General features: G+C 39.3%; 1 long non-coding RNA gene across 1 annotated transcript; it reads right to left on the bottom strand.

Moving 5' to 3' along the window:
- Positions 1-686: 686 nt before the first annotated feature.
- Positions 687-16,975, bottom strand: LOC140502863 (uncharacterized). Its single transcript, XR_011966599.1, has 3 exons — positions 15,327-16,975; positions 3,965-6,396; positions 687-2,351 (listed from the first exon to the last, which is right to left on the bottom strand). It is a non-coding gene; the product is annotated as an uncharacterized lncRNA (long non-coding RNA).
- Between the last annotated feature and the right edge of the window lie 4,626 nt (positions 16,976-21,601).

Genomic DNA, 21,601 nt, shown 5'->3' with positions numbered 1-21,601 from the left:
TGGCTCTGACGTAAATTCAAACATTGTACACTCAAGTCATTACAGAAAAACTTAACAAGCTCTCCACACTTATTGAGATTATTATTTTTGCTTTCGTACTATTTCTGGATATTTCTATCTCTTCCTCTAAGCACCTCTGTTGGCTCTTGATAGTCTTTTATCATCTCTTGTGTCTGTCCGCTGTCGAAGAAGTCCATGCCATCAGAGAAATGATGACATAACTTGCACTTGACTTTGTTTTGAGTGAGGGAGGGCTGTGCTGGTCACCAGCCTCACTTCTCCTCCACAGCCATCTGAATCCAGTGACCAGATATTCATCAGGATGACTGGAGATGACCCAGGATGCACTGGGAGACCTTGAGCCCTTTATTTTATTTATTTTTAGATTTCTACATTTATTTCCACAAAATTTTGAGTTCCAATTTTTCTCCGCATCTCTCCCCTCCCCCACCCCATAATACCTTGCATTCTGATTACCCATTCCTTCAATGTACCCTCCCTTCTATCACACCCTACTCTTCGCCTTATCCCCATCTTCTCTCTTTTCTTGTAGGGCAAAATAAATTTCTATACCCCATTACCTGTATTTCTTATTTCCCAGTTATAAGCAATAATAACTCTTAACATTCGTTTCTAATACTTGGAATTCCAACTCCTCTCCCTCCCTCCCTCCCTACCCATCCCCACTGAGAAGGTAAGCAATTCAATACAGGCTATATACGTGTCATTTTGCAAAAGACTTCCATAATAGTCATGTTGTGTGAGACTAACTATACTTCCTTCCATCCTACCCTGTCCCTCCTTTTTTTTCTATTCTCTCATTTGACCTTATCTCTTCCCAAAAGTGTTTATTTCTAGTTACTCCCTTCTTCCATTTGCCCTCCCTTCTATCATCTATCTCATTCTACTTGTCCCCTTCTCCCTTACTTTCCTATAGTGTCAGATAGATTTTCATACCAAATTTAGTGAGCATGTTATTCCCTTCTTAAGCCATACGTGAAGAGAGTAAGTTTCACTTTTCCCCTCTCACCTCCTCCCTTTTCTCCTCCATTGAACAAGATTTTTCTTATCTCTTTTATGAGTTATAGCCTGCCCCATTCCATTTCTCCCTTTCTCCTCCCAACATTTTCCTCTATCACCCCTTAAGTTTATTTTATTTTTTTATGGATATCATCTCTTCTGATTCAACTCAACCTGCACTCTCTGTCTTTATGTGTGTGTGTGTGTGTGTGTGTGTGTGTGTGTGTGTGTGTGTGTGTGTGTGTGTAATCCCTCCACCTACCCAAATACTGAGAAAAGTCTCAAAAGTTACAAATATTATCTTTCCATGTAGGAATGTAAACAGTTCAGCTTGAGAAGGTTCTTTATGACTTCTCTTTCTTATGACTTCTCCTTTACCTTTTCATGCTTCTCTTGATTCTTGTGTTTGAAAGTCAAATTCTCTATTCAGTTCTGGTCTTTTCATCATGAATACTTGAAAGTCCTCTATATCATTGAAATACCATTTATTCCCTTGAAGTATTATACTCAGTTTTGATGGGTAGGTGATTCTTGGTTTTAATCCCAGTTTCTTTGACTTCTGGAATATCCTATTCCAAGCCCTTCAATCCCTTAATGTAGAAGCTGCATGATCCTGTGTTATCCTGATTGTATTTCCACAATACTTGAATTGTTTCTTTCTAGCTGCTTGCAATATTTTCTCCTTGACCTGGGAACTCTGAAATTTGGCCACAATATTCCTAGGAGTTTCTCTTTTTGGGTCTCTTTCAGGAGGTGATTGGTGGATTCTTTCAATATTTATTTTGCCCTCTGGTTCTAGAATATCAGGGCAGTTTTCCTTGATCATTTCATGAAAGATGATGTCTAGGCTCTTTTTTTGATCATGGCTTTCAGGTAGTCCCATAGTTTTTAAATTGTCTCTCCTGGATCTATTTTCCAGGTCAGTTGTTTTTCCAATGAGATGTTTCACATTTTCTTCTATTTTTTCAATCTTTTGGTTTTGTTTTGTTACTTCTGGGTTTATTGCATAGTCATTAGCTTCCCTCAACTCCACTCTCTCTCTGTTAAAGAACTCTGTTGTTCAGTGAGCTTTTGAACCTTCTTTTCCATTTGGGTAATTCTGCTTTTTAAAGCCTCCATCTTCTCATTGGCTTTTTGGGCCTCTTTTTCCAGTTGAGTTAGACTATTTTTAAAGGTGCCATTTTCCTCAGCATTTTTTTGATTGTCCTTTAGCAAGCTGCTGACTTGCTTTTCAAGCTCTTCTATGGCCTGAGCCCATTTCATATTCATTTTAGAGGTACGGGAGGCAGAAGCCTTGACTTTCTCTGACAGTATGCCTTGTTCTTCCTCATCTGAAAGGATGGAAGGAGACACCTGTTCAACAAGAAAGTAACTTTCTATGGTCTTATTTTTTTCCCCCTTTTTTGGGCATTTTCCCAGTCAGTTACTTGACTTCTGAATCCTTTGTCAAGAGAAGGGTCCTAGTGCTTCTTCTCCCCCTAGTATCGTGCTCAAAGCTGAGATTTAGATCAGTTGTTCAATTCCCCCAGAGGCTTTGGGTGGGGCAGGGTAGCCACTGAGGGCTGAAGTTCAGATCAGCTGCTCAATACTGCCAGAAGCTTTAAGCTGAGCTCACTGGACAATGGACCCAGGTTGGTTCCACATAGCTGCCAGCCACCCACTGCTGCTGCTGCCACAGCCTGGAGCCAATGCTGTGACAACTCCGTTCCCCTCTTGCCCAGCTGGAAAAGCCCTCTCACACTGACCTTTGGAGCTTTCTTTGTCCCTTGTGGGTTGAGGGATCTGGGACCCTCCCTCCTGGGAATTCTGCCCTGGAGGTCCTCCCAGTGCCACGCTGCCAGCACTGGGTTCCACTCTACTCAGCATCCTGCGAGACAGACCTTTCTTGTCATCCTTCCGGGTTACCTTTGGCTGGAAACCTCTTCCACTCTGTTGTTCTGTGGCTTTTACTGCTCTAGAATTTGTTGAGAGTCATTTTTTACAGGTATTTTGTGGGCTGTGGGGGAAGCACTAGAGTATATGTGTCTTTCTATTCTGCCATTTTGGCTCTGCCCCCTGACCTTGAGCCCTTTAGGCTAAGGTCTTTGCAGGTACTCACTTAGGGTGAGGTAGCACCCATTCATTGAATAGGACTGTTTAAGAAGTAGCCAGGGCATGGTCCCTTTAATGAGGCGAAGAAAAAGAAAGACTTCAGGTTGGGAGGGAAATAACAACATTTTCTTTTGACAATCACTCTAAAGCTAAGAGGGTCCAGAAGAGCCCTTGGGCAGGGGCCTGTTGACATCCCAGTTTCAGAGTGCTATAGGTTTAAGGTTTTGGGAAAGAAAAAGACAGGACAAGACAAGAATGGGGAAGGGAATGATAAGGGAAGGGAAGGGAAGGGAAGGGAAGGGAAGGGAAGAGAAGGGAAGGGAAGAGAAGGGAAGGGAAGGGAAGGGAAGGGAAGGGAAGGGAAGGGAAGGGAAGGGAAGGGAAGGGAAGGAAACTAGTCAGTAAAACCCAAGTCAACCAAGCATGTTTTGGCCATCCAAATTTGCCTTCCTTTGGAGAGGAGAAGGAAGGGGGGGGGGCAGATAGGAGAGGAGGAGCTGAATTACCCAGCTAGCTAGGACCTCATTCAGCCAGCTGTGTCTACTCACAGGATTGTGTTTGTCCTTTGTTGCCAAAGAAGACCATGCCATCAGAGCAATGATGACATGACTTGCACTTGACTTTGACTTCCTCTGCTTATCCTCAAGTTTCCCTAAATTTCTCCTCTTCCAAATTGAATATCCAGATTTCTTCACAAATCAAAACTTTTCAGAATCATGTTCATAATTATTTTTTGTTCTGATAGAGTTGAAGTCCAAAGGAATTTGAAAGACAATCTAGCTTTCTCTAAAGTTCAGTTTAAAGCTAAGTTTAGGGTCACAATTTCTGTTTTGCTAAAAACAAAATATCTTACCTAGTTTTCACTTTTTTGATCAGTTCTTCTCTCCTGCGTTTCTTGCCTCCAATGGGCAGCAGTTAAGAAAACACCACCTGTGCCCCTTTGTTTTGTGGTTTCTTGTCCAAGACTTCATAATTCTTGCCAATACTTTGTAGTGTCTTCCTAGTAGTATTATTTGTGCCCATGTGAATCGTCCGACCAAGGTAACAGTCATCCATTTTGATAAGTCTTGAATACATGCTCCAGGAAGACAGTGCTTCCTTTTTTTCCTATAGCACTTTGTTATTGACCAAATATTGGGTCCCTACTCCTTTTTCTAGTGGAGATTTTACCAAAGCTGGGAAAAAGTAAGTCAGCCAATTGAAGGGAGATCTGGCCAGCTCCAGAGTGAGACACAGAGTATTTATCCCCCATGAACCTCCAGAGCATGGCCAAGGAGCAGCCTTGTGTCCTCAGAAGTGTGCCAACTAGGGCAGAGGTTTATGTCATATTTACTTTTAGATATTCATTTAAAAATAGCTCTTCAGTCATGTTGGTCAGCACCTTTGGAAAATCAGTGTGACTTGCTGTAGTCCTTCTCACCCACATTTAATATTGTGATTCTTTGACAGCACTAAATCTACCTCTGGGAAGCCTTCCCTGATTATACCAGCCTGAAGTTTCGGCCTTCTCTGAATTTCTCTGTCAATCATTGCCTGTACAAATCATCTGATGATTAATCATGTGTAGGCATGAGATTGTCCTTGTATTTCTCTGCTGCTCAAATCTCAACCTACAGAATCTCAGCATCTGATCTTTGGGAGGGACTTTAGTGACCAGACATAGCCCAGATTATACATGTGCAAGAATCATATCTACAGTATACCCAGCAAAGAGTTATCTAGACTGCTTGAAGATCTGTGGTGAGGAGGAACCTCTCAAGGGAGCCTATTCCACTGTTGGATAGCTCTAATTGTTAGGGGCAGCTAGGCGGCACCATAATGTACAGAGCACTGGGCTTAGAGTTGGGAAAACCTGAGCTCAAATCTGACCTGAGACACTTACTAACTGGGTGACCCTGAGCAAGTCATTTAACCCTGTGTGCCTCAGTTTCCTCATCTCTAAAATGAGTTGGAGAAGGAAATGGCAAACCACTCCAGTATCTTTGCAAGGAAATCACCATAAAATGGGTCATAAAGAGTCAGACACAAGAGAAAACAACTGCAAGTTGTTAGTGAATTTGTCTTTACATTGCACCTAAATCTGACTCTCTGCGGCTTCTACCCATTCCACCAGGAGTTCTTTCCTCTGGGGCCAAGTAGAATAAATGTGACCTTGTTGCACAGGAGAACTATTTCCAGTACTTGAAGACAGCTGCCTTGTCTCCTTCAAAACCTCTCTTGTTATATATATTATTATAATAATCATATTACATATATAATTATATTATTATCATTATTGAATAGATAACCTCAGTCCTTTAACTATCTTCACATGGTATGCATTGCAATCCTTTCACCATGCTGATTTTCCTCTTCTGGACATACTTCTGTTTATCTATGTCTTTCCTAAAATGTGCTGGTTAGAACTGGGCATGATAATCCTGACCAAAACAGAGAATAGAGCAATGTTACTTTACTTGTCCCAGATCCAGAGGTCTGTCGGTAAATGTTTAACAACTGACTCTCAGTGGGGGCAGGGGGAATGTACAAATGAGATACTCAAGTTAAATATGAATTATGAATATTTTCTCCATAGTTTCTCCAGTCTAGACAATTAACAAAACAACAAACCAAGACCTGATTTGTAGCATTTGCTAATTTCTGAGATACAAATATATGCGTACCCTGAAAAATCTAATAATTACCTCACAAGAGCCCAAACAAGCTGGCCCTGTCTGGCCTCTACAAATATCTTAATGCAGTCAAGCTAGCATTTGCGTTTTGAACACTATGTCGTACTGTTGATGTCTATTGATTCTGTAGTCCACCAAATGCCTCAATGCTTTTTCAGATTAAATTTTGTCTAACCATGTCTCTCTCATCCTGATCTTGTGAAGTTGATTTTTCCAACCTGAGATTAAATTTTTTTATATTTTATTGTTATATTTGTTATGTTGTTATATTTTACTGGACTTGACTCATCTTTCTTACCATCAAGATCTTTTTGGGTCTGAACTCTGTCACCCATGTATTAATTACTCCCCTTAGATTTATGTCTTCTGAGTATTTAACAAACGTTATTGTGCCTTCATCCACATCATTGAAAAAAGTCATCGAACAGTATAGGATCACATACATGCCTGACTTACTGTCCTGTACTGTTACCTTTATGGTGGTGAACAAGTCACTAAACCTCCAGAAGCCTCATTTCTTTCATCTACAAAGTGCAGGGGAGGGTTAAACCAGATGATCTTGAACTTCTCTTCCAGTTCTGAATCTCTGATGCTTCAGACCTATGAATCTACCCTGTCAAAAAGAAATGAGGTTAGTCTGGCATAATTTGTCCTTAATTAATTTGTTCCTACTACCAGAATGCAATTCAACCACGTATCTTCCTATGGAAAACCTAGAAGTTATTGAACACAGAGTTTAGGAATTACAAAATAGGCTTGAGTTTTGAAATGCTGTGGGGTCTCTGACCTTGCTTTAAAATGATTGAGTGTGGTAATGTCATTTGACCTATTGAAACTTTCTCTCTTAAAATTTCAACTAGTCTTAAGTGGAAAAAACCCCTGATCTTAATAAATGAGATATTTCTTGAGTTTTTTAAGTGGTTCATCTAAAAGAATTTTTAAAATAACATTTTATTTTCCCTCAATTATATGTAAAACAACTTTTAACATTTATTGGTTTTAAACAAAGTTTTGAGTTTCAGATTCTATACCTCCCATCCTCCAGCCTATCCACAAGATAGCAAGCAATCTCATGTAGGTTATATAAGAGATGTATATAGGTTATATATATGTATATATAGGTTATATATATATATATATACATATATATAAAACCTATATGCACATGGGCTGTCATGTAAAATATTTCCATATTAGCCATTTTGTGAAAGAAGACTTGAATAAAAGAAGAAAGTGAAAAATAGCATACTTCAGTCTGTATTCAAACAACATATGTTCTTTCTCTGAAAGTGGATGGCGTTTTTAGTCATGAGTCCTTTGGGATTGTCTTAGATTACTGTATTGCTGAGACTAGCCTCATCATTCACAGGTCTTCATTGTACAAGTTTGTTGTGTACAATTGTTCTGGTTCTGCTCACTTCACTTTGTATCAGTTCATGTACATCTTTTCAGATTTTTCTGAAATTCTCTCGCTTGTCATTTCTTAAAGCACAATAATAATTTGTTCAGCCATTCCCCAATTGATAAGTATTCTCCCCCCTCCCCCCCCGCAATTTCTAATTCTTAGCTACCATATATCTTTGTATAAATAGGACCTTTCCTTACCACCTTTTTTTAAATCTCTTTGGGATATAGACCTAGCAATGGTTGTGTTGGATCAAAGGGTGTGCACAGTTTGAAAGCTCTCCAGAATGTTCTCCAGAATGATTGGATCAGTTCACAACTCCACCAACAGTTCATTAGTGCCCCAGTTTTTTTCACACCACCTCCATTTATCATTGTCCTTTTTGTGTCATATTAGCCTATCTGATAGGGGTAAGGTGGCACCTGAGAGTTGTTTCAATTTTCACTTCCCTAACCAATAGTCATTTAGAGCATTTTTTCATATGGCTGTAGACAGCTTTCATTTCTTTGTCTGAAAACTACCTGTTCATTTCTTTTAACCATTTATCCATTGGGGAATGACTTGTATTCTTATAAATTTGACTCAATTGTCTATATATTTGAGAAATAAGACCTTTATCAGAGATACTTGCTATAAAATTTTTACTTTCCATCTACTTTTGGTTGCATTGTTTTGTTTTGTTTTTTGGAAAATCTTTTAAATTTTATATAATCAAAACAATCCACTTTACATTTTGCAATGCTCTCTATATCTTCCTTAGTCTTAAATTCTTCCCTTATCCATAGATCTGACAGGTAAATTATTCCATGCTTTCCCAATTTGTTTATGGAATCACCCATTTATGTAAATCATATATCTATTTTTATCTTATCTTAGTATATGGGGTGAGATGTTGGTCTCTACCTAGTTCCTGTCATACTGTTTTCCAGTTTTCCCAGAAGTTTTAATTCCACAAGTTTGGATTTGCTAAATACTAGATTATTATGGTCATTTACTACAATGTATTGTGTACTTAATCTATTCCACTGATCCACCACTCTATTTCTTAGCCAGTAACAGATTGTTTCAATAATTACAACTTTATAATACAGTTTGAGATCTGGTACATCTAGTTTACCTTCCTTCACATGTTTTTTCATTGTTTCCCTTGATATTTTGATCATTTGATCTTCCAGATTAATTTTGTTGTTATTTTTTTTTAGCTCTTTAGAATAATCTTTTGGTAGTCTGATTAATATGGCACTGAATAAGTAGATTAGTTTAAGTAGAATTGTCATTTTTCTTATATTGGCTTGGCCTAGCCATGAGCAATTATTTTTTTTTTTTTGCCAACTCTTTAGATCTGATTTCATTTGTGTGAAAAATGTGTTTTGTAATTGTGTTCATATAGTTCCTAGATTTGTCTTAGCAGGTAGCCTCCCAAGTATTTTATATTGTCCAAAGTTATTTTAAATGTAATTTCTCCTTCTATTTTTTGCTATTGGACTATGTTAGTAATATATAGAAACACTGATGATTTATATGGATTTATTTTGTAGCCTGCAGCTTTGTTAAAGTTGTTAATTATTTTGACTAGTTTTTTAGTTGATTCTCTAGCATTCTCAAAATGTACTGTTGTATCATCTACAAAGAGTGATCATTTTTGTTTCCTCATTGCCTATTCTAATTCTTTCCATTTCTTTATCTTCTCTTGTTGGTATACTTAGCATTTTTAGTACAATATTGAATAATAGTGGTGATTTACTTATGAATCTATCTGGCCCTGGAGATTCTTTCTTAGGGAGTTCATTGATGATTTGTTCAATTTCTTTTTCTAAGACTGGTTTATTTAAGAACTCTATTTCTTCTTCTGTTTCCTCTTTTTGTTTTTCCTTTTGTTTCCTCTATTCTATTTCCTCCTTCTATTGCCTCTTTCTGTTTCCTAACCTGGGCAATTTATATGTTTGTAAATATTCATCCATCTCATTTAGATTGTCAGATTTCTTGCTATATAATTGGACAAAATAACTTCTCATATTTTAATTTCCTTTTCATTGGTGGTGAATTCACTCCTTTCATTTTTGATACTATTAATATGATTTTCTTCCTTGCTTTTTTAAAAATCAAATTAAGCAATTGTTTATCTATTTTATTGTGTTTCTCACTTTAAAAAAAGCTTCTAGTTTTATTTATTAATTGAATGATTTTCTTAGTTTCAATTTTATTTACCTCACCTTTGATTTTCAGGCTTTCCAATTTGGAGATTTCAATTAGAGATTTAAAATTTTTTCTTCTAGTATTTCTTTTAGTTGCATGCCCAGTTCATCAATCTGCTCATTCTCTATTTCATTGATGTAAACATTTAGAGATATAAATTTCCCCCTAAGTACTCCTTTGGCTGCATCCCATAATTCATTGTTGTCATTCTCTTTAACAAAATTATTGATTGTTTCTATGATTTGTTCTTTGACCCACTTAATCTTTAAGGTTAGATTATTTTGTTTCCAATTAATTCTTATCTCTTTTCACTGTCCTTTATTGAATGCAATTTTATTGCATTATGATCTGAAATGGATATATTTAATATTTCTGCTTTTATGCATTTGACTGTGAAGTTCTGATGCCCTAATACATGGTCAATTTTTGTCTGGGTGCCATGTACTGCTGAGAAAAGGTCATATTCCTTTCTTTTCCTATTCTGTTTTCTCCAAAGATCTCTCATGTCTAACTTTTCTAGAATTCTATTAACCTCCTTAACTTCTTTCTTGTTTATTTTGTCATTGGATTTATCTAGTTCTAAGAGGGTAAAGGTGAAGTCCCCCAATAGTATAATTTTACTATCTATTTCTTCCTGTAACTCATTTAACTTATCCTTTAAAAATTTAGATGCCATAGCTATATAAGCATTTGGTGCTTATATTTTTAGTATTGATGTTACTTCATTATCTATAATACCTTTCAGAAGATATAATTTCCTTCATCATCTCTCTTTTTGATTTCGCTTTGTATGAGATCATGATTGCTACCCCCTTTTTTTACCTCGGCTGAGTCATAATAGATTCCCTTCCAACCACTTACCTCTATTCTGTGTCTATCTCTGTGCTTTGGATGTGTTTCTTGAAAACCGCATATCGTAAGTTTCTGTTTTTTAATCCATTCTGCTATCTGCTTATGTTTTATGGGTGAGTTCATCCCATTTACATTTACAGTTATAACTGATTATGTCTGCTGCTCCATCTCATTTTTCCCTTGTTTGTCCTTCTTTCTCTCTGTCTCTCTCTCACCTGTTAGCAGGTCCCTTCTCACAAATGTTTTGCTTTTAATCACCACCTTCCCTCATCTGCCTTCCTTTCTATTGGTTCCATTTCCACCCCCATTTTTCTAATCAACATCCTTTTTTACTTCCCTATAGGGAATAAAGATAGATTTCTATATCCAACTAAGTGTGTAAGTTATTCCTTTTTTGAGCCAATTCTAATGAGAGTAAAGTTCAAGTGTTGCCTGTCACCTCCTCATCTTCTGCACTGTAATAGCTCTGTAATGCTTCTTTTATGTAAGATAATTAGGCAAGCAATTTGATATAGGTTATGCATGTGTAATCATATCTGATTCTAATTTTTAAAGAATTATTTTTTTGAGTGAGCTTTTGTACTTCCTTTTTCCATTTGGATGATTCTATTTTTAAGGAGTTGTTTTCTTTGGTGAATATTTCTGTATATTTTTTTCCTTTTTTTCCATTTCTTTTATCAAGCTGTTGACTCTTTTTTTCATGATTCTCTTGCATTATTCTTATTTCTTTTCCAAATTTTTCTTTTACTTCATTTGCTTTTTAAAAATCCTTTTAAAACTCTTTCAGAACTTTTTTTGGGGGCCTGAGATCAATTTACATTTTCCTTTGAGATTTTACAGTAGCCATTTTGACACTGTTGTCCTCTTTTAAATTTGTACCTTGATTTTCCCTGTTACCATGGTAATTTTCTATAGTCAAGTTCTTTTTTATGTTTGTTTTTTCTAATTTATGTAAGAGTTGGGATCTCTTCCTGCATTGTCCCAAGCTTCTGGTGCTGGAACTTGGGCTTTCACTGGACCTGAGGGCCTAACTTCTAGCTATCACTGAAGTTGGGCTTTCCTGCTGACTTATTCTGCAGTTAGGGCTTTCCTGTTGTCCTGCCCTCAGGGTAGGATCTCCCTACTAGTCTGCCCCAGAGGTGGGGCCTTGCTAGCTGGTTTACTGTAGATATGGGACTTCCCTTCTGGTTTTCACTGTTGGGGGGGCCCTGCTGGCTTGTACTGGGGTGGATCCTCACTGCTGGCCAAGCCTCAAGGCCTGAGTCTTGCTTCTATCTGTTCCCTGGGAGAGGGTTTCATTGCTGGCAGGCCCTCAGGGCAGGGTCTCCCTACTGGCTGGCTTTGGGGGTGGGGCCTCTCTGGTGGTCTGTACAGGGGATGACACCTCTCTGTTGGATTGCCCTGGGACTAGATGCCTTGTTGAAAGTCTCTTGATATGTGGCCTGCTGCACTGCTCTCTGGACCTTGATCCTATCTCACCCCACTGAGACAGACCTTTCATACTGACCTGTAAATTGCTTCCCCACTTCTAAACTGGTTCTAAGGAATTTTTCAAGGTTGTTTGGTAAGGAATTTGGGAGGGCTCCAGGGAATTCCTTCCTCATTCAACCATCTGATCGCCCTTCTGGAACTTTTTGAATTCATTTCTACTTTAGCTAGGGTCAGATTCCTGGATGATTAATATTCCTTTATGCCTGGACTTAAGGTTAAGTGAAGTATTGTTGAAGAGAGAGAGGTGGGAGAACTGGTTCAAAATGTGAATGCATTCACTGAGACCTTCTCTGTAGGGATTGGGAGCTTTATTGACCCAAAAGCAGTGGGACTGAGATTTAGCAAGGAGCTAAACAAAGGCAATGGCATAGGAAAAGGACTAGGCTTATATAGGATGATTTTAGGCTTTTCTAATGGGGGTTGAAGATCTAGGATAAATCTGCAAGATAAAGGCACAGGGTGAGGACTATGAATGTTAGAAGATAAGGAAATTCTATTCCCCAGGATGAGGGGTGGGGAGAGGGAATAATATGGTCCAGGATCAGAAGTTTTGTGGTAAGAGGAGACTTTAGGGCACCAAGGCCTTCACAGTGTCAATCAATATTATTTTAACTCTTAGGGAACTGTTTCTATCCACATCATTTCCCCACTCAGCCACTAGGTAGGAGAATTCTTTAGAGGGAAAAGGGGCGAAGGTCATTGTCTTCAGTAGCTGCTTCCAGCTGAACGGGGTGAAGAGTCCACTTTAGGGGCCATAAAAGGTTGGGGGGAGGTGATCAGCATGGGGTGCCGAATGCAGTACCAGCTGAGTCCAGGGTGGAGAGAGGCAAGCCACTTGGTGGCATCAAGGGCAGGGGTTGGTACCCTAAAAGTTGCTGTGGGTGAGATGACACAAAGTGGACCAGTGGTTTAAACAAGCACAGACCAAGTATGAGAGTGAATAAAATGACTAATATTGGGGTCACAATGGGAGAAAGAAGGGAGAGAAACCATGACCCCCAGGAGGAGGTAGGGGGAGATATCAGGCTGGAGAGGATGTCTTGCATCCAAGAAACTGCCTGTAATATCTTCTGAGTGCTCAAAGGAAAAATTCGCTGAAGGACTTTCAGGGAATATAGGGGGAAAGCTATGAGGAGTAGACTAGTAACCCCAGCAATCATGTACTCTGCCTACCCCACAGAATTCTCTGTTTGAATTAAGGAATTAGACTTCCAGTGCTGAGGAAGCAGGCCTAACCCTTGGTACAGAGTAGGAATCAGGAATTAGTGGGCTAGAAACAGAAGTGGTTCAAGGTGGGGTCTAGAACACAACATAGCTAGAAAGCACACAGGCAAGTCCCCAAGGTGAGGGGCTTCAAGGCATAGTCTTCTTTGATCACTTTTCTGGATAGTCAGGGCCTGCATCTTATCTCATATCCTGCTTCCTGCTTACTTCTCTGCCTCAGTACTGCTGTCTGCTTCACCATCCAAACCAAATGCTTTTAGGAGAGGGTCAAAGACGTTGTCCCTGCCTGAGTGGGAGTGGGGAGGAGAGTAAAATGAGGCTGAAGCAGAGTCCAGGGGATGAGGAGAGTGTAGAACAGGTATACTCGTTGCATGACCACCTGCAGGTGGACAGCATGGTCTAGGAGACATGAATCTGACAAACAAGTTCAATATGCAGGCCCCAAATAGAAGGAGCATTAAAAGTGATGTCAGAAAAGAGGAAAAACAAAGAAACCAAGAGCCCCACGATATTATTATTTACTTTTGACATATAGGATTTTCTGATCCTGTTATTTTCTCAAAAGTTTCCACTCTGATTCCAATTCCTTTAGGAGGATCAGATGCTATCGAGGATCCAACTCTATACTTGTAAATATAGTTACCATAAAAGACTTGGGAGGATCCATAAATGATTAATTCCAAAACAGTGCATAGCAATAAGTTGCTTATAACAAACTTTGAATGAAGTTGACTTTTCCATTAATACAAAAATATTCCAAGTTACCTTCTTCTATGGAAATTGCACTGGAATTCTTTTCCTCAAACTGAAGATGTTTCTGATCTAGTTTCAGTAATTAACAGACTAACAGCTAGTTCCCTCCATCAGTTGTACCAATACTCAATTATTCTAATATAATTTTGAAACATTTAAGTACCTTATTCCATATAGACATATGTAGCAGGTAGATGACTAGGCCAAATACCCAGTTACTAAGTAGTTTAAGGTATAAAAAGGAATAAAATCTTAGGCTGAATAGCCTACATCTTAAACACACACTTTCATGTAGTAGCTCAGATGTATCCCAGCCTTAGTCTATGGGAAAACGATTCAACACTGTGTTTGTTCATTTCACAAACTTCTTTTCCCTTTGTCTAATTATTTCCATATCATTCAGAAAGAGTGTTCTCTTCTAGGGATTTAATCTTTCACATGACTATGCAGAAGTACTAATTTACCCAACTGGGGTATAGAATAACTCATTCAGATGGATCACTGGCTTTGATTACAGAAATTTGCCGTTAAAAGAAAAAGTAAGGACATGAGTAGATAAAACATCACAGTTTTGCAGACACACAGTATCACTTCCACCTTATAGCCAGACTCAGGAATGCTCAGGTGGGAAACATTCCTTTTCAAAGGAACACAATGGAGAAACTGAGCCAGGAGGATCCCATCCTAGGCAGAGGCTAGAATTGTCCTCTTAGCTGCCATAGAGGAAGATCCCACTTGTATTGGTCACATTTTCTCTGAGGAGCTTGTGGCATTTCTCTCAGATGGTAGATTGACTATTGATGGATTTTTATGATCCATCAGATAACTCAAAACATAGTTTGTTATAGTCCCAAGAGCTTTTGCCTCAGATGGCAAGTTTCACTAATCAAAAATTTACCAGGACTCACATCTCAAATTTTAAATTTGTCCTGGTGCAAAAGTCAATTACTAGAGATCATTTCTATATATTTTCAAATTCTTACCAAAAAAGGTCCTTCTTTAGGAACTCCATGACTACTCAGTAGGAATTCTGCTACGTAGAAGACCTTACACAAACTTGACAAGAATTTATGACTAGATTGCTAGATTATGACGAGGTTCCAACAATCCTTGTTTCAGTTAACAACCTCATAATCTGATAATACAGTTCTTAATCTAACAGCATATAGGTTATAAGAGAAATTGCTTTTCTAATAACATAGGTAATGCAAAAATTACACAATATAAGAAAATTCAGAAATATATCCATACCACAAGCATGTATTTAAAACTTGAAGCAGAACCAATTAATTACCAATCAGGTGTCCGTAACTTAGTTGAATGAACAAATCAAATCTAGATTCATAATCTAGTGTTAACATTTTCATATCTAAGGCCCAATACTCTTAGCACTTTAAAAGATTATTATCCATAAATTCACGTTTTTGCTAACCTAGGGGCAGCTTACAGGAAAGTCCTGCTGAGTCGAGCTGCAAGGATCTGGTGGCCAATAGACCAGGAGAAAAGGGGTGATCCTGTAGGCATGGGCATGGGGACAGGGACTATTGGGGTACAGAGGGAAGGGAGTACCTACAGTTTTCCTAGTTCCTTAGAGATGAGAGAAATGAGAGAATTGAACTTACCCTTTGCTGTACCCAGCGCCTTCCAGTCTTGGTTGGAGAGGAGCTGTAGTTCCTTGTCTCTTTTGCCTTTGAGACAGACTGGAAAATGCATATCCCTCAGGGAGGGGAAGAAAAGGTTAGAAAAAGAGAGAAGGATTACATCTAGGCAGTAAACCAGGTGCAGAGGCCCACAGGGCACAGAGACCTTGAAACCAGGGTGCAAGGACCCCCTAAAGAAAACCAGGTGCAGAGGCCCATCTATCCGCCTCCCTCAATGTCTCTAGGGGCAGAGGAAGGAACAACACAGGGTAAAAATTCTGCTCAAGCAGAGCAAGGTGCCTATTATTTAAGTTTTGGAGACCAAATTTCCTACTGAGCTTGTTTTATTTAGAAACTCCCTTCACAAATTACTTTTCGAGATTATATGTAGGTCAGGCTGTGTTACAATGAACACTATCTTCTTTTCCCTAACGATCTCCTCCCCAAATTCCCCTCCCAGCAGTCTCCAAGCAGACTCTTGCCACATTTCCCAGCCTGCCAGGAAGAGGGGAGGAAAAAATGTGAGCGACCCAGCTCAAGGGCATCCCCTTATATGAGGATCCATAGTCTGACTGACTACCCAGAAGTCAGTGATGCTCCAGACACCGCTGGCAGTGTCTGGGCGCTGCAGGGGTCTCACTGCTTGGGAGACAGTGGGAGCAGAAAGGTCTGGAGAAGGGAACAAAGAAAACTGGGACCATTATGTTGACGAGAGAGATGGGAGAGCTGGTTCAAAATATGAATGCATTCACTTAGACCTTCTCTGTAGCCACTGGGAGCTTTATTGACCCAAAAGCAGCTGGACTGAGATTTAGCAAGGAGTTAAACAAAGGCAGCGCTATAGGAAAAAGGACCAGACTTATATAGGATGGTTTTAGGGTTTCCTTGTGGAGGTTGGAGATCTAGGGTAAGTCTTGCAAGATAAAGGCACTGGGTGAGGACTATGAATGTCACAAGATAAGGAAATCCCATTCCCCAGGATGTGGGGTGGGAACAAGAAATCTTATGGTCCAGGATAAGGAGAGACTTTAGGGCACCAAGGGCTTCACAAAGTCAATCAGTATTATTTTAACTCTTAGGGCACTGTTTCTATCCACATCAGTATGGGATCACCTACATGGACAATTTCCCAGGAGGAGAAAACCTGACTAGAACCACTTATTCAGGAATTCTTTAAATCCTCCCCATCCCTACCTCTGAAATATGCTTCTTTGTATTCTGAACAGCATTGAATGGCTGGACATGCAGTTAACTTCTATAGATACCAAAACTGGAAAAGGGTTTTGAAAAAATCTTGTCCAATAGACTCAGTCTCAGGACTTCTCTTTCTCCATTAAATGTAAGTTTCTTGAGGTTAGGAACTGCCTTGTTTGCTTGCGTTTGTACTCCAGTGCTCAGCAGAGTACTTAGCGCTTATACTTAATGAATGATCCCCCATGTATCTGTGTATGTCTTTGTGTATATCTCTCTCTGTCTTTTTTCTACCTCTGTCTCTATCTCTCTTTGTCTCTGTCTCTCTGTCTCTTTTCTCTGTCTGTCTCTGCCTCTTTGTTTGTCTCTCTCCTTGTCTCTGTTCTCTCTGTTCTCTTCTCTCTCTCTCTCTCTCTCTCTCTCTCTCTCTCTCTCTCTCTCTCTCTCCCCTCTCTCCCTCTTTCTCCTTCTCTCCCTCTCTCCCTCTTTCTCCCTCTCTCCTCTCTCCTCTCTCCTCTCTCCCTCTCTCTCCCTCCCTCTTCTCTCTCTCTCTTCAATTCCCTCATTTTACATATGAAGAAATGGAACCCAGAGAGGGCAGCCAGAGGCAGAGCGGGGTCTGGAAGTTGTCTCTTGCTTCTGATGATTTGTGCAGTTATTGATTGACCAATTCCTTCTTTCACCTTAAGGCTTTCCCCCTGTTTAAAAGTTGCACCCAATTGTTTCAGTGCCTGGGTTTCATATCCTTACTTGAAATCTTCTTTTGATGAGGGGCAAGAGGCGATACAAGGCATTGTGAGCTGGGGAAGGGAGTGACATGGAGAAAGAGAAGGAATGTGAAACTGGGAGCCTGAGGTTGCCAAAGTTAACCTTTATCACTCAACTACTGTACTGATAATTCATCTGATTACCCTTGGAGTTGTGTCTAGTTCTGGGCAATACATTTTCAGGAAGAAGTTAACAAATTGGAACATGTCCAGGAAGAGTGAATCAGGAGTCACTGAGAAAGAACTGAGGAACTCTGGGTATTTAATCTAGAGAAGAGAAGGCAAGAAGGACATGAATGTTGTCTTTGAATAATTAAAGGACTGTCCTGTGTACTTATACTCGTTCTGTGTAGCTCCAGAATTAGGATTGTCCAAAACTGCAATGGACTGGACTATAAAGTACTAAATCCTCCACTGGGAATATTCAAGTGAAGGCCACGTGTCAGAAATGTGGTAGAAAGCACTCCAGGAACAGCCAGTTTTCTTTTTTTTTTTTTTTTTGGTTGTTATTTTATTTTCCAAATTTATTTATTCATTTGTTTTCAATTTTCAACAATCACTTCCATAAGTTCCAATTTTCCCCCCCTTCTCTCCTCCCTACCTTCCCAGGACAGCATGCAATCTTATATGGGCTCTACATATACATTCCTATTAAACACATTTTCACATTAGTCATGTGGGGAGTGCAGTGGATAGAACACCAGTGCAAGAGTCAGGAAGACTTGAGCTCAAATCTCACCTCAGACACTTGACACTCACTAGCTGTGTGACCTTGGGCAAGTCACTTAACCCCAATTGCATCATCCTGGGTCATCTCCAGTCATCCTGATGAATATCTGGTCACTCGATTCAGATGGTTCTCAGATAGCTCTGGAGGAGAAGTGAGGCTGGTGACCTGCACAGCTCTCCCTCACTCAAAACAAAGTCAAGTACAAGTCATGTCATTATTTCCTCTGATGGCATGGCCTTCTTCGTCCATAAAGGATGAACACACACACACATTAGTCACGTTGCATAGAGGAATTAAAAGGAATAGAAGAACCATGAGAAAAACAAAGCATAGCAAAGGAGAAAATAGTCTGCTTCATTCTGCCTTCCAACTCCATAGTTCTTTTTCTGGATGTGGATGGCATGTTACACCATGAGTCCTTTGGAAATGTTTTAGGTCTTCGCATTGCTGCGAAGGGCTAAGTCTATCAGAAACAGTACTCACATACTGTAGCTGTGACTGTGTACAACGATTTTCTGACTCTGATCACTTCACTCAGCATTAGCTCATTTAAGTCTTTCCAGGTTTTTCTGAAGTTCACCTGTTCGTCATGTCTTATAGTATAATATTCATTGTACAATTACATTCATATACCACAACTTGTTCAGCCACTCCCCAATTGATGGTCATCCCCTTGATTTCCAGTTCTTGGCCACCGCAAAAAGGGCTGCTATAAATATTTTTGTATATGTGGGTCATTTTCCCATTTTTATGATCTTTTTGGGATATAGCCCTAGAAGTGATATTGCTGGGTCAAAGGGTATGCACATTTTTACAGCCCTTTGGCCATAGCTCTAAATTGCTCTCCAGAATGATTGGATCAGCTCACAACTCCATCAACAATAAATTAGTGTTCCAACTCTCCCACATCTTCTCCAGCAATCTTCCTATTTTGTCATGTTCGCCAATCTGATAGGTGTGATGTGATATCTCAGAGTTGTTTTGATTTGCATTCTCTAATCAATAGTGATTTAGAGTATTTTTTCATATGACTAGAGATAACTTTAATTTCTTCCTCTGAAAATTGAAATAGGCAGTTTTCAAAGTAAGAAATTGAAGCAATCAACAATCAGATGAAAAGAGTGCTTCACATCATTAACACTAAGAGAAACGCAAATTAAAGAAACTCTGATGTTCCACTTCATGCCCATTAAATTGGCAAAGATGAGAAAAACCACAGATGTTGGAGGGGCTATGGGAAAATAGGCACATTAGCATTTGTTTGTTGAAATGCAAAGTGGTCCTGCTATTTTGGAAAACAATTGAAACTAGGGTTATTAAACTTTGCATACTCTTTAATTTATCTATACTACTACAGGCTGAGCAGCACTTAGCACAGTGCCTACCTAGCACATAGTAGGTGCTGAGTAGACGTTTATTGATTGACTACTAGGTTTATACCCCAAAGAGATTTTTTAAAAGAGAAAAAAGCCCTATCTCTATAAGAACGTAGCAGCCTTTTTTGTAGTTAAAAATTGTGAACTAAGTGACTGGGGAATGACTAAATAAACTATAGTATATGAATGTAATTAAATCTTATTGTGCTCTCTATAAGAAATGACAAAATGGAGAGTTTCAGAGGAAACTTGGAGAACCTTTATGAAGTGATCTAGAATGAAGCAAATAGAACTAGAAGAACAATTTACACAACATCATGAAGTCACACATCAGTGAAAAACTTGAGGACACTGATCAATGAAATAACAAACCATTCAGAGGACTCTAGATGAAGCACACCTCCACTCTCCTGCCAAAGAGCTGTTGTTGGTATTCAGTCATATATCACCCTATGTAACTCCATAAGGGGTTTTCTTGGCAGGGATACTGGAGTGGTTTGCCATTTCCTTCTCCAGTTTATTTTATAGATGAGGAAACTGAGGCAAACAGGGTTTAGTGATTTGCTCTGGGCCACACAGCTAATGAGTGTCTGAGGACACATTTGAACTCATGAAGATGAGTCCTCTTGACACTAAACCCAGAACTCTACTTACTTTGCCACTGAGGATGGACTTAAAATGCAGAATGAGACACACATTTCTAGACATAACCAGTCTGAGGATTTATTTTGCTGGACTACATAATTTAATTGTTAAGAGAGTGGGACAGATAATAAATTCTTGTAAAAAGAAGTAACTAAACATTGAAAAACAAGAAGTCCGGAATCTCATGGAACTGGAGTCTGGACTAGATGAATCTGCCATTTTCAATTCAAACATTCTAGAATCCGATGGTGCTACGGCATCTAGAAAGAGAGGCATAGTAATGAGTAATTTCTCTCTCCTGCTACTTAGTCATCACTCTCACACACAAATCTTATCATCCATGTTATAAAGACTTCATCATGCAGCCGCTAACTCAAGCGTTTTGTTCACAGGAATTTCTTTGGTATTCATTTCTTCAGAAGCAAATTTACATCCCTGGGAGCAGACTCTCCTATACTCTGAAAAGCTTTGCTGGAACAGTGGATGAGTGGCCTGGAGAAAAGAAGATTTTGTAAGATCATTTATTCAAGTAGTTGAAGAGGTCTCATTTAGAAGAGGGATTAGGCTGATTTTCTGTAGCTCCAGGAATAATATCTACTTGGGCAGAAGTTACAAGGGAGGAAGATTTAGAGAAAAATAACTAATAGGAGTGGGGAAGTAACATCTCGAGAGGAGGCTGCCCTTTCCCTCATCTTTCCCCTGAGGAAATGCAAGCTGGGGGGTTTGGAGGATCACAGTGTTCCCCAACAAGCTTCCTCTTTAGGTGATGCTGGTAACCAGTGGAGATATTAGATAGCCCTGACTAAATAATTCCATCCATTTGTTTTACTACTTATGGGTGATAGTTATGTATAAACTGAGATGTCTTATTGACTTATTGACTTCTGAACAAGTGGGGAGTGCTCTGTCAAGTAGAGACACTTTTCCGCACTGTGAAATGGAGAAAGAGCATCAAGATTAGTAGTCACCATACCTGAATCTGAGTTTGATGACCAGTATGCTCTTGAAGCTGAAAAATGAAGCTGTGGTCCCTGGGTCAGCTCTTATGAGACCAGAGCTCTGTAGGAGCAGTGGTGGCCAGGAATAGTCAATGAGAGAAAGTATTTAGTGTGATGCTGCATCTTTATGAAAGGATAACTGTGTCTCCTAATGACCAGTGACCAGGGAAAAATATGAGTCTCTCCCACCATGGGGATGAAGATTACATCTGACAACAGAGAAAGTTTTTAATTTTGACCAAATTTTGAGGGCACACCAGTTGAGAATTCCCTCCTGGGGTCCCTGACTACTAGAGATTATTGACAGGTTCACAATTGAGAGTTACTTCATTTCAGTTGTATATGATTCTTTGTGACCCCATTTGGGTCATTTTACAGAAGAAATGAATACCAAAGAAATTCTTGTGAACAAAATGCTCCAGTTCATTTTATATATGAGGAAACTGAGGCAAACAGAGTTAAATGACTTGCTCAGGGTCACACAGCTAGTAGGTGGCTGAGGCCAGATTTGAATTCAGGAAGATGAGCCTTCCAGACTCCAGGCTGGGTG

The sequence above is a fragment of the Notamacropus eugenii genome, chromosome 4, assembly GCF_028372415.1.
Source record: "Notamacropus eugenii isolate mMacEug1 chromosome 4, mMacEug1.pri_v2, whole genome shotgun sequence".
Lineage (NCBI taxonomy): Eukaryota > Metazoa > Chordata > Mammalia > Diprotodontia > Macropodidae > Notamacropus > Notamacropus eugenii.
Note: the sequence above shows the minus strand (reverse complement) of the source record. Positions and strands in the feature narration are given on the sequence as shown.